The sequence below is a fragment of the Equus asinus genome, chromosome 25 (assembly GCF_041296235.1).
Source record: "Equus asinus isolate D_3611 breed Donkey chromosome 25, EquAss-T2T_v2, whole genome shotgun sequence".
Lineage (NCBI taxonomy): Eukaryota > Metazoa > Chordata > Mammalia > Perissodactyla > Equidae > Equus > Equus asinus.
Genome location: NC_091814.1, coordinates 12,231,666 through 12,257,729, shown reverse-complemented (window position 1 = coordinate 12,257,729; position 26,064 = coordinate 12,231,666). Strand labels below are relative to the sequence as shown.

The 26,064-nt window shown below is 43.5% G+C and overlaps 4 non-coding genes across 4 annotated transcripts; 1 reads left to right on the top strand and 3 right to left on the bottom strand.

The window, feature by feature from the left end:
- Nucleotides 1-3,759: 3,759 nt before the first annotated feature.
- On the bottom strand, nucleotides 3,760-3,832 carry TRNAV-CAC (transfer RNA valine (anticodon CAC)). Its single transcript has one exon. It is a non-coding gene; the product is annotated as a tRNA-Val (tRNA).
- Nucleotides 3,833-11,004: 7,172 nt separating this feature from the next.
- On the bottom strand, nucleotides 11,005-11,078 carry TRNAN-GUU (transfer RNA asparagine (anticodon GUU)). Its single transcript has one exon. It is a non-coding gene; the product is annotated as a tRNA-Asn (tRNA).
- A 6,410-nt stretch (nucleotides 11,079-17,488) lies between these two features.
- Nucleotides 17,489-17,560, top strand: TRNAE-UUC (transfer RNA glutamic acid (anticodon UUC)). Its single transcript has one exon. It is a non-coding gene; the product is annotated as a tRNA-Glu (tRNA).
- Nucleotides 17,561-22,870: 5,310 nt separating this feature from the next.
- Nucleotides 22,871-22,941, bottom strand: TRNAG-CCC (transfer RNA glycine (anticodon CCC)). The gene has a single exon. It is a non-coding gene; the product is annotated as a tRNA-Gly (tRNA).
- Nucleotides 22,942-26,064: the final 3,123 nt, after the last annotated feature.

Sequence of the window (26,064 nt, the reverse complement as noted above, 5' to 3'; positions counted from 1 at the left end):
TTATCCAAAGAACTTGAAATCAGCAATTCCAAAAGTCCCATGCACCCCTTTGTTCATTGCAGCATTATTTACAATAGCCAAGGTGTGGAAGCAACCTAAGCGCCCATCAAGTGATGATTGGATAAAGAAGATATGGTGTATATATATATATACAATGGAATACTACTCAGCCATAAAAAAGGATAAAATCATCCCATTCACAACAACATTGATGGACCTTGAGGGTATTATGTTAAGTGAAATAAGCCAGATAGAGAAAGAAGAAACTCTGTATGACTCCACTCATAGGTGGAAGTTAAACATGTAGACAAAGAGAACAGATTGGTAGTTACCAGGGGAAAGGGGGGTGAGGGGGTGGGCACAAAGTGTGAAGTGGTGCACCTACAACATGACTGACAATAATGTACAACTGAAATTTCACAAGGTTGTAAACTATCATAATCTTAATAAAAAGTAAAAAAAAAAAAAAAGGGGGGGGCGGAGCAGTGGGAGCACAATTGGTTCATGTTCTTCCCAGGTGCTTCCACCAGCCCGGGCCTAAGGGCGCTAGCGGTGAGCACCACCAGAGAAGCACAGCAAAGAACAGGAAGACGGATGACTCTAGATCCGGAAGGCATGACCAAGAACCAGGATTTTTTTTCTCTCTTTCCTTTCTTTTAATAAACAAGCACCGCAGGAAAACAGCAGGCCTCCAGTGACAGCTCCTTACTTCCTGGAGCAGGCATTGCTCGTGGGTACATTTGTTAAAGTGACGATGATGGCCAAGCTCACCAACACCCCCTAAGGGGACCCACACCTCCTCTTAACCTCTTAACATATGGTCACTCTATAATCTCTAATGATATCATCAGCTTTACATTAACACAGTGTTTTGTTATGTCTATCTTAATTAGATCTCCAGGCAAAGAATATACATTAATTAACTTAATCTAATATCAGTCAGAGAACTTAAAGAGAATGGTAGGTCTTAAAATCTCAAATTGAGCTGACACGTAATAAAGAAAGACAGGTTGGGATCATATATTAGATGATACCTAAAGACGTTTACTCAAAAGAAGCATGTGGAATAATTGAGTCATCGTGATTTCTAGAATTATAAGACTTGATCTCCTTTTAGAAGATATTATATGGTATCTTTCATTTACCGATCATAAAATTTTATAAATTGGAATATTGGTTGGAGTTAAAGTTTGCTTTTTTGACCAGTAAAACCAGTGTAGGAAATTTAGGCAGTTCAGTGTCGTTAGGATTTTGAAGAGAATAGAAGTCCAAGACTTGTATAAACTAGAATACTATGCCACCAATATTTTGCACATTCTTAGAAAGTCTGGACGACAGCAACAAAAAGTAGTTCTTAGGCCAAAATTGCTAAACCAGTCTGATGCATACAAGGAGTCATCGTTAGAAATATGACACGACATAAACATTTTCCATGCCATTATATGTCAATTATTAAAATTCTTTAAAGTGTTTAAAATTATTTGAGATTCATGCTTATCATCAACTTGAATTTTTTTCTTGTACCCAGCACTGAGACCACTAATTTATCCACAGCTAAATCCTTTTTCTTTTTTTTCTGAGTCACAGATTCAGCAAGAAAGGAAGTGCAAGAAAAAAACCCCCATCAACAGCACCTTGGGACTCCACTGGGATCCCGGAAATAGAAGCTCGGTCATTACCCCACTTTGGGGAGAGGCACAACTGGGTACGCAGCCCGAATCAGCTTGCCTCTGTCTGCTTGGACTCAGACTGAACCCAGGACCAGGTCAGGGTCAGGTCAAGACAAGACTAAGCACCATTCTCACAGGGCAGCCGCCTACCTGACAGTGCCAGATGCAGGATTCTGGAAAGGTCTTGAGAACTCTCGCCTTCCCTCTGATTCATTTTCCACCTGCTCCCCTCAACCTCGCACCACAAGAAAGGATCCTTCACCTTTTTGTCGGGTCACAACTCTTGAAGATCCCAGCAGGGCAGAGAGAGCCAGGCAGGAGCCAAGGGGGCAGCTGCGCTCCCCTGGAGGGTCTCCCTGAAGAGGTGGGCAGCGCTGGAGCTCAGGCGGACTCAAGACCCCACTGCCCGCCAAAGCAACGAGGAGGAGTCCGGAGGGCAGATGGTGCTGGGGAGACTGACAACCTATCTGTTCCTCCAAGCAGAGGGCGGGCCTGGCCTGCACTGTCGGGGAGAAGGGGAGAGCCCAATCAAACTCCGCCTGAAGCTTCTCTATAGCCTGAAGGAAACGGGTGTCAGGTTCCTGAAAGGACAAGAGGGGTCTCCTCCAGAGGACAAAGGCCTCCCCTGTCCTTGGAGGAAAAGTCCTCCAGCTGGTTCCAAGGGACATTGCGAAAGGAAAGGGGCAACAGCGGTCCACTAATGATTCTGAGATGTCTGCAATTACTCTCAAAGGGTGTCGCAAATCACGAATATGTGGAAAAAGAGCGAGAAAGCCAAAGTGGGAAACGGCTAACTGGTGCATTTAGGTGAAGAAATACAATGCCTGCAACTTTTTTGAATGTTTCAATTATTTTTAAGCAGCAATTGGAACCTAAGCCCCAAGTTCTCTTTAGATGAAAACTCAAAGTGAGACATTAGGTTTCTGAGACAAGGGAGGAGGAGCGCAGGCTGCCCCTCACATCTCACCTCTGCAGCCTGGGAGGTAGATGCCTTGGCCCCTGTGGCCTGGCCTCCCGCAGAGGCTCTTCCCTGCGTCTGGAGCTTGAGGCCCACCTCACCTCTGGGGGTGAAGAGAAGACTCCTGCATGCGGAGGCCGTGCCCAGAGACGTCGCTGATGGGGAACCAATCCCGGAGCCCAGTGAAAGTGCCTACTCCTAGCCCCAGGCCACCGGGGAGTCACACAAGGGCTCTAACTTGGCCTCTCCAGGTGACAATTCTGAAAGCAAAGGTTCGATTTCTGAGACGCGGAGAGCAGAAGCGCAGACGAGTCCCAGCGGCCCAGGGCTGAACGCAGCTGTGCAGGGCCCCCAGCCCTCAGCCGGCTGCCCATCACCCTTCACCTCTCTCAGCCCGGGGGACGCTCGGGACGCTTTGGGCTCTGAGGCCTGACCACAGGGGAACTGGTCTGTCTTCCCTTCTGGTGTAGCTTTAGCACTGTGTGCGGCAGAGCCAAGGACGTGCTCTTTCCGAACCTCGGTTTCCTTCTGAGTAAGGGGCGCCCTTGGGTCTGAGGGGGTGAGGAGCGGAGCCGGTCTGCGCCCTGATCGCTGACCTGGCTCAAGCGGCTCTCCTGACAACGGCACGTGTACAGGCTCCTTTTCGTGCCCAGACCAGCTTGACCGGGGGAGCACGAGGCTCCGTCTCCGTGCCTTTGCCTGGAGACCCGGTTTCTTCGGCTGGTTTTCTTTTGCTCCGTCAGGCAAATGAACCTGTTGTGCAAGTGTGCTGGGAGTGGGGAAGCCAAGTGTGCTTCACAGGAAAGAAGTTCTTGGTTTTTAGAGACATGATACTTGTCAGCCTGTAGAGAATACTTCAGAGACAGATGAGAAGGTTAGGGTCTGTCTGGATCTCAAGGTAAGCGAAGCCAGCCTAGTCCTGCGCCCGCCTTGGACTCACTGACTGTGTCCCGGTCTCCATTGTGACTCAGAGCAGACAACCGAGGCCGAGTAACTGGCCTAGGGCTGAGTAACTGAAGTTGTGCCACGTTTCTTGTGAATGGAAAATGCGGCTGCGGCCGCACCTCCACGCCCGGTCCCCTCCTCTGCTTGTTTTTGCAACACGAAGGTAAGTTTGAGGAAAAAAGAGGTTGTTTCCGCCCGGTTTCGATCCGGGGACCTTTCGCGCGTGAGGCGAACGTGATAACCACTACACTACGGAAACGAGGGGTGTTGGAAGACGTAACGACATATCCATGAAAACCTTAGGTCCTGCCGCAACCATTCCAGACGCCCACTGCTTTGAACTGGGAGAGGCTCCGGGAAGCACCAGCGACCCCTCAGGCAGGGAGACTGCGGCTCCGGAGAGGCCCTGGCTCAGGGTTCCGCGCCTACCCCCGAAGCCAGGGCCCTGGGACCCCACAGTTTGACTTCGGGGTCCCGCATCACACGCAGGATTTCCACTCCCAGGACTAGGCGCCCCTGTGCAGGAGTCGCCCCCGCTGATCGCAGCTCCCGGAAGCTGCAGGAGCCGGCGGGTGGGTGCGTCTGAGCCCCGGGCGCCCGCCGCCGCCCAGGAGTCCGGACGTCGCCCCTCCGGGGCTGTGGACGCGCGCCTCCGTGGCCATTTTCACAGCCACATAGAGCTATGCAATCTTGGTGTGGATTAGGTGATGCAGGAGTAAGACGGTCTGTCAGCAATTGCGGGACACAGGTGGAATTTTTGTCCCATCTCCAGGACACTGCGTTTGATCCTCAAGAACGGCGTTTTAATGACTTTTGCAGAGCGGATTTCTCTATCGCACAGACAAGACTTCAGTATAAGAATGGAAGTCACGGAAACAATGGCCTTAGAGGACAGATAGGGAAAAAGTTTTGAGGTAGGACTTGAGCGGTGATGGAGAGGTCTTGACCCTCAGTGGGAGCCAAATGGCCGAGCCCGGGGAAGCTCTGGCACCTCAGGGGCTCCGATCCGGTGGCCATTACCCTTCATTCCCGAGTCCCTCCTGAGAGCAAAAGAGCATCCTGGAGCAAAGCAAGAGCGCAACAGGTTTCCCAGATCCACCAGAAGCAGAGGGTGAGACACAAGGACCAGAGTGGAGGAGGAAAGAGGTTTAGACACAGAGAATTGCAACGGGTTTGTTACCTACACACCAACGGGGAACTGGCTTTATTTAAAGACTGAGAAGGACCTGTCTTCCAACGGCTCGAGGGCTAAACTTTCCATGGAAGTGTGTCCGCCTGGAATATAGTTCAAAGCTAGCTACGATGTGTCTACAGACGTTAGGGTGAAAACTATATTTAAATAGTAGTAGTAAATAAGAGATTTGAGTGTTAGCTCACATGCTTACTCATAAAAATGGGAAACAGTTATTAGAATGTTGTCATGAAACAAAGACAAAAACAGAATTTATAGAAGAGGCAGAAGAAAGGAAAAAGAAACCACAGATAGCTTGGGAACGGGGAATTGTATTTATCTTTTCCTTAGGAAACGGGTGAGCAGAAAGGCATCAAACGGCTTGTCTGATGGCTTGTTCTGGTGAAGCTGACAAACTCATCAGATAAACAATTTTGGCTACTTATAGATGCTCCAAAAATTCTCGAAGGCTTGGCTGTGGAATGAATGGGGTGACTTTCTTTGTGTAATACCTGCCAGTGTCCTTCCTTTGGCACCTCTGAGTCAGTTAAGCCTAATTGTGCTATTTTCCCCATCAGGATTTCTCAATCTCCTCTCTCCCCCTTTTGGGGTCACAATTATTCTCAAAAGAGCAGATTTGACCATGGGCACTTCGGTCTCTCCCTCACACAGTTGGATATCAGCTTAAAGTAACGGTCGTGAGCAACATATACGTAACCAGATATCAGATTGCAGAGGAAAGTCAAAAACCTGAGGACAGCAGAAATATCACAATAAAGATTTTGAACTTACTTTGCATCCAACAGCCTAGGCCAAACCAGAAGAATAAATCTCAATATCACTTTAGCAATAATCGAGTGGCTTTCAACTTTTTTTGTTGTGGTGTAATAAATATAAAGGACCTAACGTGTACAGTTCGAAAACCTTTACCAATGTAAACCGACCTGAATAACTACTGATGTGGTGCCCGGACTGAGGTGTAGCATGTTTCCAGACCCCAGAAAGCTTCCTCGTGACTCTTCCCGTGCAAGAGCTCACAGAGTCATCTCCACCCCCACCACTCACCAACTTCCACCAATGTCTGTTAGTTTTTCCTGCCCTTTACTTCCACATAAATTGAATTATAAAGTATGTACAGGGTTTTTTTGTGGGAGAGGGGCGTGGGTGTGACTCCTGTCATTTCAACATTACGTTTATGAAATGTATGCATGTTTTCCACGTAGTTCTTTGTTTCCGTGTGTGTTCCTTGTATGAACATACCTCAACATATGTATTTCTTCTACTGTTGTTGGGCATATGAGTCGTTTGCAGTTTAGGATATTTCGAATTGGTAGGAACAATCTTTTATATGTCTTTTGGTGGACACACTCACACGTTTCTCTGGGGCGGCCCGTTCCAATAGAAATGTAATGCCAGTCATAGGAATTTTAAATTTCCTGGTAGGTGTATTTTAAAAATTAAAATAAAAAAGGTGAAATCAATTTTAATAATGTTTTAGGAGACCTACTGTATCAAAAATATTATCACTGCAACATGAGATGCTAGCAACATTTCAAGTGTTCAGAGGCTACACGTGTCTTGTAGCTACCATACTGGACAGTGCAGGTGTAAGGTATAGAGCTAAAAGTAGAATTTCTGGGCCACAGCACACAAGTGTGTATGTACAACCCTTAGGTGATACTTCCAAAAATTCTTCCAGCATTGTTCAACATATTTATACTCTTACCAGAAATGGATGAGAGTTTCCAGGGCTCCCCATCCGGTCAACACGTGGAATTGTCAGTCTTTTCTTTTTTTTTTAAATCAGGTTTATTGAGATGATAGTCACGTAAATTAAAATTCACCAACATTAGATCACACTACATATTTTTCAATGATACCATTTCTTTGCAAAGCTGGATTTTGGTGGTTGCTGTGATCAAAAGCAAGTACCATGCAAAAAGTCCATGTCAAACAGGAAATGTAGGTGGCAGTTTGAGAAGCTGTGCAGTGCACAACACCAAGGTATGTGAGTTTCAAACGTCAGAACACTGGAAACAACAAACCACTCTATTGCACTTTGCAGAGAGTCAAGAGAACACATAAGAATATCCACAGCTCCAGCCACATACCCACAAAATACAGAAATCTAGGCAAACTCAGCAAACAACAACATTCCCCAAGTAAAGTGATATTTATGTGGCCAGCCAATCTATCGGGAGATTAGAGCAAACAGGAAAGAGAGAGAGAGAATTTGCAGGCAATCAAAGATTATTCATTAAATAACAATTTAATATTAGTCAAAGGTTTAAGGTTAACTATCGGTCTTTAAATTGTAAAATAAGCTGATACATATTGGAATGTGAGAATGTTGGGATCATATATTAGAAGACACCTAAAAATATTTATCAAAAGTTGTAAATGGAATAATTGAGTCCTCTGGTTGCTAGAAGTGTAAGAATTTATCCCCTTCTAAAGATAGCGTCTGGAATATTTAATTACTTGAACTCATAACTTTAAAATTTTATCAATTGAAATACTTATTGGAATTAACGTTTGCTTATTTTAGCAGTACAACCGGTATAGGAAATTTAGGAAATTTAACTGAATTAGGACTTTCAAGCCAAAAGAAACCCAAGACTTGTATATACTAGAGTATTATGTAACCATTATTTTCCACATTATGAGAAAATCTGAAGGAAAATACATGATACTTTTTAAACCAAAATTATTAAACCATTCTAATTTTTGTAAGGAGTCACCTTGACAAATAAAATATCCAACATGACATAAACTTGTTCAATGCCATTATATATCAAATATTTAAATTACTTAAATTGTTGAAAAGTATTAAGATTCCTCTCTATCAACTTCATTTCTTTCCTTTTTTTGTACCAAGCAATCAAGACCATTCATTCAATCTATAGCTAAATCATTTATTTTTCCATGTTGCAAATTCAGCAACAAAATTTTTCCTTATGGATATATCACATTTAAAGCATAAGTAGCAAAACATTTTTTCTAGAAATTCTTAATTCTCTTATTTTAAATTTATATAAGTGATTATTGCCACCCTTAAACTAATCTGGCAGTAACACCTTTAAAGTTTTTGAGAGCTAATTTGTCTATTCCCTCCAGAGGAAGAGAAAGCATATCGATTTGTCTCTGAGAAAATATATTTACAAAAGGGAAAGATTCCATCAACCTACTGGGCATTCTAAAGGAACTAACTGTGGTATCATTATTTAAGGTGGGAAGAGAGGCAATGACATCTATTAACAGTGCTTACTGGTGAAGGAAACAAAAGGAAATAATTTAGCAACATGAGGTCCTTGAAGGACCCTCATTGCTAAAAATTGGAGTAATTCCATGACGTCCTTTTGAGTCGCGCAAGACATTGTCTTTTCCAGGGTATATATCTGTTCACAAAGTTATTGATTTTCATGATTTTACTAAGGGCTGACCTTACTGCTTATAGTTTTGGGAAGTATTAAATCTTGATTTGTATAATTGTCAGAATTGTTCATGTTGCTCATTTAATTGCTTGTTTGCCATGATATAAATATCTTTTTTCCTCTCCTTTCTTGGGTCTCATTTGAACAATCTTTAAAGAACATTAAAGAAAAATCTTTTAGCTATTTAGAAACTTGAGTTTACCAATCAATGAAAGTTGCCCCCTGCATGCTAGAAATTCAGTTTTCTTCCTGTACTAACACCTCCTTTCATTCAAGCAATTTATTAAAGCCAAGAGTTCCTGTGGAGGGACCAAGTGTATTCAGATCATCCTTATTACAGATACTCCACTTTTTGCAGAAATTGACAACTACTGATTGGGCCCATAAAGTTCCCTCACTGGAGAGACAAGATGTGAACAACTTCTCATCGCTACTGTAAGTGAGCATAAGTGAGGCCATCTTGTTACGCCAAATGGCCCCAGCCCCTCCTCTGTGTGACTACTCACTTCTCTGCACGTACTCTAAAAAAATTCACATGCTCTGGTGATTTATGGCTTCCACTTCCATATGTACTCCCCAACAGCTTGATAAATTAAAACTTTGTTCTATGAGTTTGTCTCCAGAAACGGGCTGACCACAGGTGGGAAACACACCTACAAGGTATCCATCACAGCTGACAGCAGAATGGAACAATGAAAGGCCCTGGAGTCCGCTATGCCTGAAACAAAACCCCTCCTTACTGCCCATTTTCCCTATATAACTACCTCAAGGTTCTGTAATCCTTGAAGATGGTTTTTTTTTGAGACATTAGTCTGTCATCTTCCTGATCACGTCAGCTAATCCAATTAAATCTTCCTTTCTCACTCCCTAACTCATTGTGATTAATTGGCTCAGATCAAGGAGAACAGAGTGAACTCATTGCTCAGTATCACTACGGTCTCAAGTACCAGGAAATACCAGAATCCACAGCACAACAGGCAATCAAAAGAGACTCACAGACTAGATTAGCTGTCATCTACTACCTAACAGGGAATAGATCCCTGTCAACCACCATTAGCTGTCCAACGTACGCAATAGAATCTCTCTGTGTAATGCTCAAACACCCTTCTGTTGTACCTCCCCCTTAGATAAGTCAGAAGGGTACCACTCCCTTCTTAGAATATCATAGATGGATGTATAGAAAGATTATTGTGTTGGCAAGTAAGTGAAGAAGGGGACATTGATAGAGTTGGAAAATAAATTGGAGAGTAATTTGGTACTGCTTCTGTGGAAGGCAAATTTGCAGGATTTACTGAAATTACAAGCGTATAAACACTACAATTTAGACAGTGCACTTCCAGTTGTCCACTCTACAGAAATACCTGTGTAAGTAGCCAAAGATATGGGAACAAGAATGAGGGTTGCAGCATTATTTGTAGTCATAAAACCATGAAGTCAACTTAATTTAAAAAGCAATATGAAAAAGGTTAAATAAATAATGCACAAACTATGGAAGAAGTGCCTTTGTCAAAAATAATGCAGAGGATAATGATGATTCACCAGATCACAACATTATTGATAGAGCAGTTACCAAATCCAGGCACATCCTGGGGGAAGGAAACTTTCGTTGGCCTCATATTTACAGATGAAAAACCTGTGGCACACCAACCCCAAATGCTGCCAAGGATGTGGAGCAACAGGAACTCTCATTCACTGCTGGTGGGAACGCAAAATGGTACAGACACTTTGCAAGAGTTTGGTAGTGTCTTCCAAAACTAAAAATATTCTTAACATATGATCCAGCAATTGCACTCCTTGCTATTTATCCAAAGGAGTCGAAAAGTTATGCCCACGCAAAAACTTGCACACAGATATTTATAGCAGCTTTATTTATAATTGCCAAAACTTTGAAGCAATCAAGATGTTTTTCACTAGTTAAATGGATAAACAGTGGTCCATCCAGGTAATGGAATATTATTCAGCATTAAAAAGAAATAAGCTATCAAGCCATGAAAAACATGAAGGAATCTTAAATGCATATTCCTAAGTGACAGAAGCCAATGTGAAAAGGCTCCATACTGTATGTAAAAAGATCAGTGGTTGCCAGCGGTGGGGTGAGGGGGATGGATAGGCAGAGCAGGAAGGACTTTCAGGATAGTAAAAATACTCTGTATGAGACTATAATGGCAGATACATGTCATTATAAATTCTCCAAACCCATGGAATGTGCAACACCAAGAGTGACCTGTAATGTATACTACGGACTTTGGAGATTGTGATGTGTCAATGTAGATTCATCAGCCGCAACAAATGTACCACTCTGTTAGGGGATGCTAATAAAGAGGGAGGCTATGCATATGGGAGGGAGACAGGGAGCGTGCGAGGAATCTCTGTACCTTCCCCTCCAATTTTGCTGTGAACCCGAAACGCTCTAAATATTAGTCTTAATTAAAACAAAAAAGTAAGCACAATTGAGAAGCTCAATCTTCCCAAAGTAAGCATTTTGAAAAAGGAATGCAAGTATGTCTAGAAAATTAAACACACACACACACACACACACACACACGCACAGAGAAATGCTGAAGCACCAAAAGTTCAGCTTACTCTTCAAGCCTGTAAAGGGCAGAATAAAGATTTTATCTCACACCAGAAGCAGAACTCTGTTTCAGGAATTCCTCTACTGCATGTAGAAACCTGACATCCCAGCAGACACTGTGTGAGAATCTGGTTGTGGAGGTGTGAGGAGGATAGAGCCCAGAACACAGGAGGGTAAATTGTGTAAGAGAAAACTCCACAGGAGATGGAGAGCAGGAAACACGTAGGACGAAGTTGGAATCCACGGGCTTACGTCCCCGGGTGGGATCGAACCACCAACCTCTCGGTTAACAGCCGAACGCGCTAACCGATTGCGCCACAGGGACTCGAGCGCTTCCGCCTCCTGGTCTCCTTAGGATGTGAGCACCTACTCAGCCCCCACGATGTGTCGCCCGCCCTGAAGTCCACCTGCAAGTCCAAAGCCTCGGAAAAACGGAGAGACCAGAGCGATGAATCATGCTGTTTGTCGCGTTGGAAACTGGTGCACTTGATGATTCCGAAACTAGAAGGGCAGCAGAACGGCCTCGTCCCGCCCTGCCCGTCACCCGCCTCAGAGGCCAGCGTCCCTGGAGACGCCCGGGTGCGCGATCCCCCGGGCCACGTGGGGGCCTAGGGAAGGTGAACAGCCTGTGGGCTCTCGTGATGGCTCTTGCCGTTTTCTTCATTTTCACCTAAAAGAATGAGCGTTTGCCCAGGCTTCTGAGACGCCTTCGGAAAGATGCTGCAGGTTCCTGTGTCCAGCACCGGAGCTCCACGAGGGCAGTGGTCGCTCCTGTGTCCCTTTGTCGACAATAGGATTTGCCACTCCACAGGACTCTCTACTAGGACTTGTTGAATGAATACATTGTCGTCTGTAGCTTTTAGTTCCATGAAGAATCCTGAGAATGGAAATAATGAAAGGTCTTTCAAAGCGGAAAGTTCTTTCTAAAAGAACCGGACTTCACTCCGGTTAATTGATTTCGTGGGGCGGGCAACGGGAAAGGCCTACGATGCCAGTCTGCGCTGTGGGCTCCTGGTGCTCCACTAGGCCACTTGTTCTGCGGAGTAGATCCCCAGGAGAGGGAAAGGGGCGGGGCCAACAGGGAAATGGTACCCAGAGAAAACCAGCGGGGTAGGTGGGGTTTGGACAAGAGCCAAGAAACCCCAGGCCAGATCCATAAAGATGAGAATTGGTTTTGGTATATAGCAGAATGGGGAAGGAGGGAGAGAGCTGAAGTGGGAGAGAAAGCAAGAGAGAAAACGACAGAGGGAGGGAGGAAGGAATGGGGGGGCGGGGAGAGAATTTGTGCTTCCATCCCTCTTTCACTCCCTCTCTTGCCCTCTCTCCTTCTCGCTCTTCTCCCCATCCCTACAGTTGAGAAATCCTGAAATATCCAAATCTGAAAAGAAAGACCCAACCTAATCCGTCCTCAAGACTATCAGCTCTGGGCTGTAAATCTGGTTCTGCCCTCGTGTGGCCTTGGACAAATAAAGTACACTTTATGTGCCTCACTTCTTTCTTCTGTAAAATGGGACTAATAAGGATATTCTCCTTCATTCTGTTGCTGTCAGATATGCCTGGATTTAGTAACTACTGGATCAATAACGTTATAAGCAGCAGAATCGTGAATATTATTGTCCTTATCTTCTGAATCTTTTGACCACCACTATCCTGATTTTTTTTTCACCTTAAATTAGTTTTGTTTCTTCTAGAAATTCCTCTAAATGGAATCAAAGGGTATATGTGCTTTTGTGTCCACTTCTTTCTCTCTGCACAATGTCTTTGAGTTTTATCTGTGTCACTGAGTATATCAAATTTTCCTTTCTTTTAAATTGTTGAGTAATATTCCATTTGTAGGGGACTGGACTTGGCCACGCCAAGATATGTCTCTTTGGCATGAGGATTATTTGGGGCTGGTCACTTTTAAAAAACTGCAAACAGGAAAGAAACTCTGAAAAGTAGAATTTACTTACCCTTTGTTAAGAGACGTTTACATTTGTAAAGGAAATCTCCATCTGTAAAGGTGTCTCCCTCTCTGTACCAGGAAGAAGGGGAGAATGACCTTATCTCTAGAAACTCTTAATCCATCCTGAAGGCAAGGACTTAAATCTGCATAATAATCTTCCTCTTGTTCACTGGACTCTTGTTTACTGTACTTGCCTGGTAAGCTCCCGTAACTGATTCCCCCCACCCCCAACATCCTCCTTTGTCTTTAGCTGAAGATGATATTTAAGGTGGTGGCTTCAGCCATTTTGGTGAGTTGCTCAGGTTGCCTGAGCATCTCCCATGTATACATGTTATAAAGCTTTGTTTAATTTTCTCCTGTTATTCTGTCTCATTTGAATTTAACTCCTTCTCCAGCCAGAAGGACCCAGAGCGGGTAGAGGAAATGTCTGCCTCCCCTACACATTGCACAGATATTTCACAATTCCTTTACTGTTCTCTTAGACATTAGGGTTGTTTCCAGTCTTGTCTATTGTGAGCAAAGCTTCTATGACAATGTTCTATTACAATGTTTTTGTGGATGCATTTTTTTATTTCTCTGGGATAAATACCTAAGGGAGGATTTGATGGAATCAAAAGGGGAGGTGTATGTTTAATTTGATAAGAAACTGCCAAAATATTTCCCAAAATGGTTGTATCATTTTAGAGTCACACCGACAATGATAGTTCTGGTTGTTGAATAAAACTTCTCTTCTTCACCAAACTCGGCTCAGTTTCCTCTGAAATCTCTTCTCAAGTAGGCCCTAACTTTCAAACTTCTGAGTTTGTCTTTGCATTGTCCAATTTTAGCAAGAATCCTGCTAAGTCATTTTAACCAGAATTCCCCCATCCACGATATCTGATCAGGTTCCCCATCCTCCACTGTCCAACAGGTGATACCTGATCACAGTGGCCTACCTTCAGCAAGAATCCGTTAGGTTGGTTTAGCCAGAATCTCCCCTTAACCCTGATGTTTCCTCTTAGTAATTTTCCACTCACTAACCTTCACCCTGCTCCTTGCTATAAATTTCCACTTTTCCTTGTATTAAGAATTGAGTTTGATTTCTCTCTTCTACTACAAAATCCCATTGTAATAGTCTTCCAGAATAAAGTCTGACATCCTGTCCTTTAACAAAAGTCATGAATAATTTTTTCTTTAACGTGTTTCACATCTTCACCAAAATTTGGTGTTTTCAGACTTCGCAATTTTATTTATTATACTGAGTGTAATGATATCTCAATGTGCTTTTAATTTCCATTTCCCTGACAACTAATGATATTGAGCACTCTTTTCTGTGCTTACTATTTGTATATCTTTCTTTCTGAAGTGTCTGTTCAAGTCCTTTGCCCGTACTTTTAAAAATGCATTGCTTGAGGGGCTGGCCCCGTGGCCGAGTGGTTAAGTTCGCGCGCTCCGCTGCAGGCGGCCCAGTGTTCCGTCGGTTCGAATCCTGGGCGCGGACATAGCACTGCTCGTCAGACCACGCTGAGGCAGTGTCCCACATGCCACAACTAGAGGAACCCACAACGAAGAATACACAACTATGTACCAGGGGGCTTTGGGGAGAAAAAGGAAAAAACAAAATCTTTAAAAAAAAATGCATTGCTTGATTTTTAAATCAATCTTTAAGAACTTATAAGGTATTCTGGACACAGGTACTTTGTCAGATTTGTTTCTTGAATATTTAGTCTCAGTCTGTGGCTTGCCTTTTCACTTTCTTAAGGGGGCCCTTTGATGAGAAGATTTTTTAAAACGTCAAAAAAGTCTAATTTACTATCACTATCCTTTATATTGATTATTTTCTGTTTTCTGTGTAGGAATCTTTGCCTACCCAGGTCATAAAGATATTTTCATATGTTTTCTTCGTTCTTTATAGTTTTAGCTTTAATGTTTCACTCTATGATCCATCAAAAATTAACTTTCGTGACTGTGGTGAGGCAGGAATAGAGTTTCTTTCCAGCACCATTGGTTTCAGCAACATTCTTTTGCCCATTGAATTTAGATCTTTATTGAAAACCAACTGACCATGTAAGTGTGAGTCTATTTTACGTCTCCCAACTCAGTTCCATTTATCTATATTATCTTCCTTATGCTACTGCCCCTGTTTTATTTATAATAGTTTATAGTAAGTCAAAGTCAGGTAGTGTAAACCCACCAGCTTTGTACATTTTTTGCACAGCTCAATAAAATTTGGGGGCTGGCCCCGTGGCCGAGTGGTTAAGTTCGCGCGCTCTGCTGCAGGCGGCCCAGTGTTTCGTCGGACATGGCACTGCTCGTCAGACCACGCTGAGGCAGCGTCCCACATGCCACAACTAGAGGAACCCACAACGAAGAATACACAACTATGTACCGGGGGGCTTTGGGGAGAAAAAGGAAAAAATAAAATCTTAAAAAAAAAAAAATTGAAATATGTACATAATTTGTAGTCATCACACAGATTAAACAATGCTGTTACTTAGTCCCTTTCACTTCAGTATCATGGCATTGCCCTTCCATGTCCTGGTTGATCCCTTTGCTAAAGATCCTCCTTTGTACCCTCTGAAGAAAATAAGTCTTCAATTGTGTGCAACGACAATGGAGAGGCACAATGTCCACAACACTCAGCATAAACTCTGGATTTTTCCTTAAAACAAAATATAACTCACTTTCTAGGCCTTTTAATCACTTCTGACCATGAAACATAATGTGTTATCTAAATTTTCTGCTTCATTCTTGGGAGATAGAGTTTCATGGAGGGCCCCATTTGCTAGGCTGAACATGTTGAACATGAGGTTGCAAAATGGAGGCTGCAGGAGAGCTGACTCTTTTTTTGCATATGAAGGAAGATGAGAGAGACGTTTAGATACAGTACAGGGAAGAATAGGCTGGAACCAGGAAACTGATTTTAGAGTTTGGCCATGGATATCGCCATGGATAGAGAAGAGGCTGGATGGGCATATAAAGGGAGGAAGAACTTCAGTGGAAACCAGTTATTTAAAGGCATTTTATGACACTTTATCATTTGTTTGATTTTTCTTCTTTTCATCTTTGTAAAAATAGCAAAAGGTGGACTTGATGTACTTGTTATATATTTTAAAAAATGCATATTTAAATAAGTTCCACAAACAATGCATTGAAAGTAAAATGGGTCCACCTGACGGGGGTGAGGGGTGTCAAATCTACCTTGCTGAAGTGCCCCTGGTTGGGTGACAGCTTCAACAGTTGTTGCTTTCTTTAGTTTCCCCCACACCTAAGAGTCCTCAGTTCAAAACTCATCAGAAATAATTTCCTTTGCTAAAAGATTTTAAAGTACTCTTACTTCAAATAAGGGTATTTTTAAAAAACTTACCAATTGCTTCCTTGGAATGTGTAGAAAACCCAGAGAGAGACGTTCAAGCGCTACAAGACCACGTGCTGCCCAAAGAGGGAGGAAGAGCAGCTGCTTACTCGCTGGTAATCAGGCCAAGTTCGTCTGCGTTGGCTCCAGCTATAGACGGGAACTGGACTCACCTTCACCAGCGACAGGAGGACCGGGTCCCAGAGGACTCCGATTTGATCTTCATGGAAATCTCATAGGATTTCTTCCTTTCCCTTTGCTCTGTTTCTACGTCTCCCTTTCTGTCTCTTCAAGATCGTTTTTTGATCCTTACTGGACAGGACTTGGGGAAGCCGACCTTCTCCTACCGCTCTCTCCCTGCCTGCGCGTGCTCGCCGCTCAATCTAACGCGGACGTTACTGCCGGCGGCTGAGAACCGGGGGGCGGAGCACAGCGGTGCCGGAACCCACAAACGCGCCGTCGGCGCCCGCGCGCCCCGCGAGCTCGGCTCAAACTGCATCAACGCCTCTCGACGCTTCTGTGCAGGCGCCGCTGGAGGCGTGTGTGGGGCTCCTGACCCGGCGAGAGGGGCCGCGCTGAGGGGGCTTCGCCACTGGCCCTGGAGGACAGGACCGGAAGAGGCTGATGTTGACGGGCAGAGCCAAAGGAAGTCTCAACGGCGGCCCAACCCCAGGATCCCGAGATTAAAGGTCTCAAACCCTAAAGTCTTAACGGACGAGGGTTGGGAGTTGACTCGATCTCCACGCCTTTATCAGGAGATTCGTTTGCCAAGATCAGAGACTAAGAAAGAGAAAAGATTGTGTGGACTAAAGTCCGCAATTAACCAGAGAGGAAACACGATTTTGTGCCAAATTGGACGTGCGGTGTGAGAGAAAGGCCGGCGTCAAGTCTTTTGGCCTGAGCCTGCCATCAACTGAGGTGGGAAAACTGCAGGTGCAGCAGGTTGTAAGGGAAAGATCCAGAATGCAGTTCTGGGGTCCCTCAGCCTTCCTGGAAAGAGTTTTCCATCCATGCCGTCTCGGTTCCCGCATCCCTGAGGGTCCTTTATGATGTTGGGGATCCCAGAGTCTCACCCTGGGCACCTTCCCTCCCGCCCTCTCCTGGCAACTTTGTCCACTCCCCGGCTCCGCCGACCTTCTCTCCACACGTGGGCGCTTCACAGAGGCGCGTCTCCAGGGCAGGTCAGAGGAGCCGCCGGCAAGAGGAAACTGGCTGTGGGACTGGGACTGGCGGACCTGGGGGCCTCGCGGGCGCATCAGTGTCCCGGCACGGGGCTGGATGCGTCCTGTGCGGGCTCGCCTTTTGGAGAAAGCAGGGAGGAGATGGCCTTCAGGAACAATTCCTTAAAAGGGCAGGCGACACTGGAAAGGATAGACCCACGGATTTTTCTAGAGGTCAGTGCAAGTGTAGCTCTTCTCAGAAGGACTGAAAAAGAAAAAGAAAGTGCTATCGCAGTTCCCTGGTGGTCTAGTGGCTAGGATTCGGCGCTTTCACCGCCGCGGCCCGGGTTCGATTCCCGGTCAGGGAAGGAGGACTTCTCTTGCTGTTGGGTTCATTTTCTTTCCTATTTACTGAGTTGGCACTTTCTAACTGCTTATGGTTCAGGTTTTTTCCAAGACTGATGGGGAAATGGGGTGAGCTATTTATCGAGGATACCTTCCAGAAAGTGGAACTGCTAGGTACAACGAAGTGTGAATTTAAAACTCCCGTATATACCGCCCACCAACGTGTAGCTTTTAGACATAATCTTAAACTTTATTTACAATCAGCCTATCTCTTCAAAGTCAATTTATCCGTAGACTTTGTCTACAAGAGACAAATAAACTGCAAGAACTGCCCAGTATTTCAGCAAACTTGAATTCAAGACTCTTTCTCTGTTCTCTTCTGTATTGGTGTTTACTCTTTTCTTTCAGGTAAGATTAGTCGCAATAAAATGTAAGGCTGGGCCTTTTTGCTTGCAGTGGTCTGTCTCGTTCTAAATTTTGTGGATATGGAGCCCTTGCTCAGATAGTTTCATAGGAACGCTTGACCTTTAGGAATTTCGGAAACGCGGTACACAGGAGGGTCCCCAAATCCGTCTTTAGAAGTATTGGCAAACATAAATAAGTACCAGAAATAAAGGTAATAGCTTCTGGAGACCTCAGACTAGTTGGAACCAGAGCAGATTTTTAACAACCAGAGAGGAGTTGTCTTCATCATTTAATTTTCATTTTGACAGTCACTTTATCTATTTGGATGTGGACAGTAGTGGAGGGAAAATTCCTTATTAGATCATTAATTTTTCTGTATTTTTATTTCTCTAAAGAAAATTTAATGATAATTAAAAGTTAATAATAAAATAAGAAATTATAATAACAATAATAAATTTAATAAGAAAATATCACATCTTACATTATTCACATTGATATAGTTGGTTTATGCTGTCATGTGTTTGCCCACTGTATAACATTATCTGATGAATTATCTTCAACTGTGTAGTAATACATACCATTTTATAAATATTTTACATATGTAAACATATAGTGCAACTATTTATAATTCAAAAAAGGGAAATATAATGGAAGGATGTTGGTGATCTCTTAGATACTGTAGCCCTGAAATTAATTGAATTTATGCCATGTTCTCACATACTTTAAAAGACTATGCTTTAATATTAAAATGGCATTCCCTGGCCAGTTGTGTTGCCCATTTCCTGGCTCTGCATGATACGCAGGAGGAGTGACAATGGGAAGAAAACGGCCTTTTGAAGGACTTACCTAACATCTGTCTCTCTTATCATTACTTGGAATGACATCAGAAGATCAAGAGGAAATACTCGTGTAGAGAAGGGAAATTCTCTGCTTTCCCTCATCCCTAACCCTTAATATCCAACGGAGGAGCAAAAACTCTTCTCATTCTTCACAAACCAGGACAGACATTGAGCTTCTTTTCCTAATGGTTGAGCTTCCTTTTCCAGTGGTTGAGGACACCATCTATTAGAATATCATGCAAAAGGGTGTGGCTACTCCTTTCCCTTTTCTGCCTGAGCATCAAAACTGTCAACCTGGCTGGTGTCAAGGGGAGCTTCCAACCCTGCATCCCCACTCCATCTGCCTTCTTGCCCTCTCCTTTCCTAGGACTTGCATCATAAGATTCATTTAAGAAAATTTGTTTTGTGCTTAGAAGCAAAAGCCTCTAAGACCCTAACCTGAGCCTTATGCTCTGGTCCAGTTTACTGGAATTCTCTCTAGTGTTGTACAAGCCCTACCTATAACAAATTATGATTACATACACTTTTCTTTGTGTACATATCTCCCTCAGGAAGCTCCACATCCACCAAGGAACCTAGGTTATCGGCAGAATGAGATTTCAGAATTCTTTGCTCCTCTGGCCAAACACCACCAGTTAGTGCTCTAATCTACCATTTTTGAAGTTACACTCACCATATTTTATATACTGTTTATTTTGAAGAGTTGAGTTTGGTGGCCATGCAGATTGTTACTTTAATGCTATTTCTGCATTTTTCAAATTTTAACCAACATGTAGCTTTCTCATCAAAAAGTATGGAGGTCAGAAGACAGTGGAACAACAATTTTTACTGTAAAACAAACTGGCCAAACTTTGGCAAGAGTTAAAAGCCTAGCATGCAGTAGTGGCTTCTGTACTAGAAATATAGAGTTCTTCACTTTCTGGGAAAAGCTGTTTGTTTTTTATTTTTTCCTTTCAGCTGCCAGAGAGATTGAGCATTTGCAGAGGGATTTATCCACATAGTTCCAAGAAACTTTATTTGGCAAGCAAGCTACTGAATTTGCTGTGGTTTATCAGTCAGTCCTGCTAGCAGAGGTCTGATAACACTGCAGTCAGAGCTGTTGAGATGAAAATCTTTGACTTGCCACCCAACACGATCTTACTTATACAGTGAAAGATGGGACATAGAAGGTACAGGCACTCACGCTAAATTTTGACCCATCCACTGGTAGCAAACGTCAGGGGAGTTTGTCCCATTAGCACTTTTTTACATGTGACAGTACTCTGAACAGAAGACTCCCCTCTACCACTTTAAGAGAATTCATGGTATAAGCATGTAACTCATTAATTTCAATTACACATTGTCACAACTGTACATTGAATTGGCTCAGAAGCCTCACTCATAACTTTGACGTTGTTTTCTCTTTACTGCAAGTTTTACGCAAACTCTGTCAGTTGAATTCACACTCTCTTTTACAGGAACACAGACCAAGGAGTTTAACACTTGCACTTGACGAGTTACAACAGCAGCCAGGGGACCATTTTATCTCCTTGACTGGGAGCTCAGGGTGTGCAGAGGTGGAACCAGCCTGTGAAGTCAATTGGAACAGTGGGAAGGCCTCTCATTACCTGGGCCAGGATGAGGGGAAGAGAGGGATCAGGGGGGCATGGAGGGAGCAGCCCCACAACAGTAAGCACAGCTCTTCAATTGCTTTCAGTTTTAAGAGGCCACCTACTCAGTTTCAACAAAGTTTTAGCAACAACTAAAACACCATTTACGTGGCTGTTTTCGATCCTTCCTTGTCACTACTCAGCCTCCAAATGTTCATTAACTTGTGGGACAGTTGGAGGACCCTTACTCCCCCCCACACACATAGCCACCACTTAGGCAAGAAGACCTTGGAGAGCCTTCTCGTACTCCCTAACGTAGCCCACACAGTCCCTTCTGTATTTTCTCCAAGAGGGTATTGTGACCTTACTGGCCCCACGTTGGACACCAAACCTGTCAAGCAGTCTAGCAGTCCCTAGGCAATAGTATAGTGGCAGCTGCTAGGTGCGCTTGTCACATTTCTGTAGACTTGACCAATAAGGAGACAATCTCAAATGAATTGAGGTGGTTTATTGCTTACACACACAGCATAAACAGGTGTAGCACATTGTCAGCTCCACACATCCATAATCCCACGGCCTGACACCACACTGGAGGGATCAGAAGACAAGAAGATACAAGTGGTGGCTTGCTCTGTTGTGAAGGAGCTAATTTCATATTGCAGCTAAGCAGTTTTATAGTTTGTAGTTGCACCCTGGGGGTGGGGGTGGAGGGAAGGTAGAAATTTCCCTGTCTCCCCGGAACCAGGGAGGCAGGTGACAAACTGCCTAGTGGCAGCCTGCTCTAAGACAGGGAACCTCCCACAAGACATCAGTGAGAAATAGCCTTCTGATAGCGCCTCACAAGATTGTCTATCTTTCCGTGTTCCAGAAGGGCATTCGGCCAAGACTTGGGTCAGACTACAGTTGAGCCTGGCCTATGTGGCCTACATGGAGAAGTATAATGTCATCAGAGTGTCATAGCGGAGCCATTCCCCTGTACCTTGACCCTTGAAAAGGAGCTTGGCTGGATATATCTTCAATTGGCACTTTCTTGATATAAATTTCTTGAAACTGCTCCTCCCTTGTTGCCTTGCTTTGTATGTTAATGCTCATCTAATTCTATTGCTTTTGTAACTTATTTGATAGTTTTGCCTGGAGAAACTGAGGATATTTTCTTTATCTGTAAAGTCCAATAATTTTACTATGATATTTTCTTGAAGTTGGTCATCTGGGGTCAATTCTCCCTGATATCTGATGAGCCCTTTCAGTGTGCCTCATCCCTTAAGTAACCTATTGTTTTCCTTTTTATAAATCAAGTCTTCTAGATTGTTCTCTCTAAAACCTGATTCCTGTTTAGAGAAAAATCTTAAAAAACAAGAAATTAGGCATTACATTACAATTTTTATTCAACAAATACAGAGATTCCCAAATAAGTTAAAACAAAATAGTAAAACAACCCTGATGATTTCAACACAGTACTGCGAGCAAAGAACTTAAAAAGAAATCACTATCAGTTTATAAACAAAGTGTAGAAAGACATAATATGTCAGAATAAGGAAACCTTTGAACATGAATAAATTTATTATGAAAAGGAGACATATAGCTAGTTTGAATATAGTTTAAAAAACAAATTTTAAGCTATTATTAGATGAAAAAATTTTTGGAAGAAAATTAATGACCCATTGTCTCTAACCCGTTAACACCCGTTACTCTAAACTTGGCATCTTTCTGAGAAGCTTCCTAATGTGTCATGCAATGTAAAGAAAACCGGATAAACCGTCCCTAGATTCTGTAGCTCGTTTTCCTTTTAAAAAAAAATATTACTTTCAGGCTCACACCTCTTGACCCACATTGCCAGGTACACGGAATCCCCGGAACACCGATGGGCCCACTGTGGGGACAGGCGGAGGCGCGGTGGCTGACGATGTTAATAAACTCGGTTCACGGCGTCTGGTGTACAGACGCCAGGGTCCTCCAGCCACCTCTGTGCGATGCCCCCTCTCCGCAGCTCCTGTCCTGTCCACACGGGTTCCTCCCCACACGCCTCCCCCGCCACTGGGGTGACTGCCGGGCCCCGCGACTGTTCTCCTTCCAGGATCTTCATCTGTTGATCCTCGCTCCATAGTGAAACGTGGCCCGGCGATCAGCCCACGGTCCAGCCTGCGAATCAGTGACCTGATGGCTCTTTGGGTTCCTAAGATCTTCCAGGAGAAAGGCTGAAAGTTAACAGTGGTCTTAAGTCCAAATATTCTAAATCACGGAGCCACCAGAAACACTGCCACTTTCAAAGACAGACTCGTGAAGTGGTTGCTGAGTCCAAGCACTGCCTGGTCTCTGATTATGAGATTGGTTTCTGAAAGTCTTAGGTTCCAGCTACAGCCCCACCACTTTGGTTGGCATTGCCCACAGTTTACAGCCGCAGCAACCAAAATCCCTAAACGACCGCACTTTGCTTGTGCAGTATATTTTGCGCAGTAGAAATACAAAAAGCACCAAAGGAATGGACGCGAGCAAACCAGCGTGCATTGGCCGGGAATCGAACCCGGGTCTCCCGCGTGGGAGGCGAGAATTCTACCATTGAACCACCAATGCCTGCATTTCTTTGTCTGCAGGAGGAGTCATTAGAGTACTCAGGAAGCCTTAGCAACACCTCCAAAACAGATTCCAAAGACATCCAAACCAAAGGTTTTTACAGGAAAGTTATACTAACAAAACTATAAATATCAAAATATCTGATTTGTCTGGTCAAACTCTTAACTCTGAAAAATACTTTCCAACTGCATAACAGACTTCGATAGAAAAACACCAGAAAATCATTTAGGTTCCTTGTTTCTGTTCCTAAATCTGCAATTTTCAGCCTCACATTGTTGTTTTAGTGGTTCTGAGAAGGTAACCTACCTTGTAGATTAGGTAAGTAAAGTTCTCATCCAAGGAGGAAGTAAGAATCAGAACCAGAATTAGTATTAAAAGAAAGAGGGGAGAAAAGAACAGAATCAAGATAGAGATAAGGAAGAAATAAATTTTGGTCTATGGAGTTAGTCCTTTGTAGCTTTTCTGGTAAAAGAGTAATGATCAGTCTTGTAGTCATTATAATAATTTTATATGTCTTCTTTTTAAGATGTGTAAAACATTGGAATGGATATATGATCTGAAAAGATCAATATTAAGTTTCCAATCAGTGCTTAATAGTTTGGAATAATCCAATTTCCTAATTAATAAGCTTCAATTTATTAGCTGTATGAGGAGTAGACTATTTTAAAGAAATATTGATCATTGAAATAATAACATTGTGGTCTTTTGGTGAAGTTCAAATAGTGGAGAGAGTTCTTTCCTCAATTTTCTCTGGAGAAATTAGACTGAAGAGATGAACCTGGACAGCTGCCCCACATGTTGGCTCTGGGAGTCATTATGACTTTTTGAAAGACAGGAGCTGTGACATGCAGTCATGCTTCTCCTGCTGAGAAGTCAAGCTAGTTCCAGGCTGAGTCATAAACTTGAGCTCTACAGGGAAAACGGCCATCACTTTGACTCTGAAGAGCTTTGGCTCTATCTGCCCCTCTACCCAACACCGAAGACACACGCCAGATCTGGCCAACGGGCTTTCAATTACCACCTATATCAACCAGATCTGTATTGATTCCCACATCTCCTTCTAAACTATAAACCTGAACTTCCAATTCACAACTCTTAATTCACAAGTTAATGCCTCATACACATCTCAGAGTTACAAATGCTAAAACTCAATGCACCAGTGAGTTCCCTGTCAGCATCATACACCACTCTCCTACCTCAACACTCTAAGATCAGACCCAGACACAGCATCCCCAAAACACTGTCCTGTGTTTCAGTTGATCACTAAAATAGCACTCAAATCTGTTCCTACCCCCGGCTCGTACATTTACCCTCGCCACTGTCCATCCAAACCATATCTTGCTATTCCTTTTGGATAAACGCTCTCAGCCTCCCAGCACAGAAATTTATATCCAGTATAATTAATAAATAGTGCTTAAATTTGTTGGACTCTTTACAGACCCACTGCCACTTCATCACTACCTTCTTCCATCCATCACCTCTTACCTCCATTAATAAGCAGATCAAAAACTGGCCTCCCGACCGCCAAGTCTAGTCTACTCCAATCCATTTGCCACACTGCACTCTGACTCTGGTGTAAATCTGGACACACCTGTAGCCTAAATGCACATCAACCAACACACTAGCTAAACAATGGCAATCCTCCCCCAATCCGCCCCCCCCCTTGGTCACTGGAGCCCTGGAAACCATGGGAGGTGCTGGGAAAAGAATTGCAGTGGATCAACCCCTGGAGCTAGTGTGTTCTGGACTTGTGTTGGCTTTGAAACATATGTACATATCAGAGAAGCACAAGTCTCTGGCAGGGATTGGAAATTAGGAAGCAAGGACAAAAAGAAGTCACTGTGCTGGTGCACCTGGCCTTTGGACTTCTCAATTTCACCAAGTCAGGTCCCTAGCACCTGGGGTAAAGGCCACCAAAAGGCCTCTGTAGGAAGTTCCCTAGAGGAAACATTCTGAAACTTGATTTTATAAGAATTCTTAGTAGTCAAGCTTCAGAGATGTCCTAGAAGCACAGAGGTCTCCATACAGGGACAATTTTGGATTCCTCAGCTGAGAATTTATATCCTTTAGAAGGAGCTAGATCCCACCTGCAGTTCTCTTCCATCCTAGACCAAGCTCCAGAAACAGTAGGCTGCTTAGTATAGCTGGGATCTGTGTGGTCATTGAGTCCAGGTACGGACAGGTGGCTCCATTTCTGTGAGGAAGCCACTAGATGAAGTCCTAGGGCCTGCTCTGGGTTGTGGGAGAAGCAACTTCATGAAGTATTGGATGTGTTATGAGCTATGACTAAGAATATAGTGCTTCAGTTTCAAGCATCTTTTCTCCCACCTGAGCAACCAAAGTTTGATTGCAGGCCAATATATATAGCTGTTTTTCTTCTTTTTTCTCCATCACAGTAACTTCATTTGCTACCTCTACTTGAGTCTTTATTGCAAAGGCAAGTCTGCTCCATGCAATGATTCAACGGTTGAGGACAAAGATGCAGTTATTTGAGGAAAGACAGGAAAAAGATAAAATGGGGCAATGTTTTGGAAACAAAAATTATTAAAGAATGTTTCTACACAGTGACTTGGCAGCCTTGGGACTGGGACAGGCCTATTACCATGAAGGATTGGTGCTTGGCATGAGGTGCACAACCATTCCTCTGAGTGCAGCTTCCAAGGCAGGAAGTAAGTTCTGGTGTGTTGCTGGGACATGTAACATTTGGAACTAATATTCTTGCCACACTCATGTGCATAACCTCTGATACCATGACATTACCTACCAGCAAATCAGAGTCCTAGAATATGAAGAATAAGTTTATATTCTGCCACTTCATCACTACCTTCTTCCATCTATTTATATTCTATATAGAAATTCCCTGGTGAATCCTAGGTGTGTGTTTCTCTCTTTGGAAATTAGTTTAGGAAAAAGGTCAGAAGATTTCCCTCCCTTGTCATGCCTATATTCTTCTGATTTTCTAATGTCAAGATGCATGTAAATGTACCCCTAGGAGGAGATTTGAGGAGCATAGAGAAAGTCTCGCCCTCTCCCTTAGGTTGCCATTCCATGAAATTTTCTTGAACTTCCTGTATATTACATTGGTCCAGAAAGATGAGGAATCTGGCCAATAAAGAAATTTCT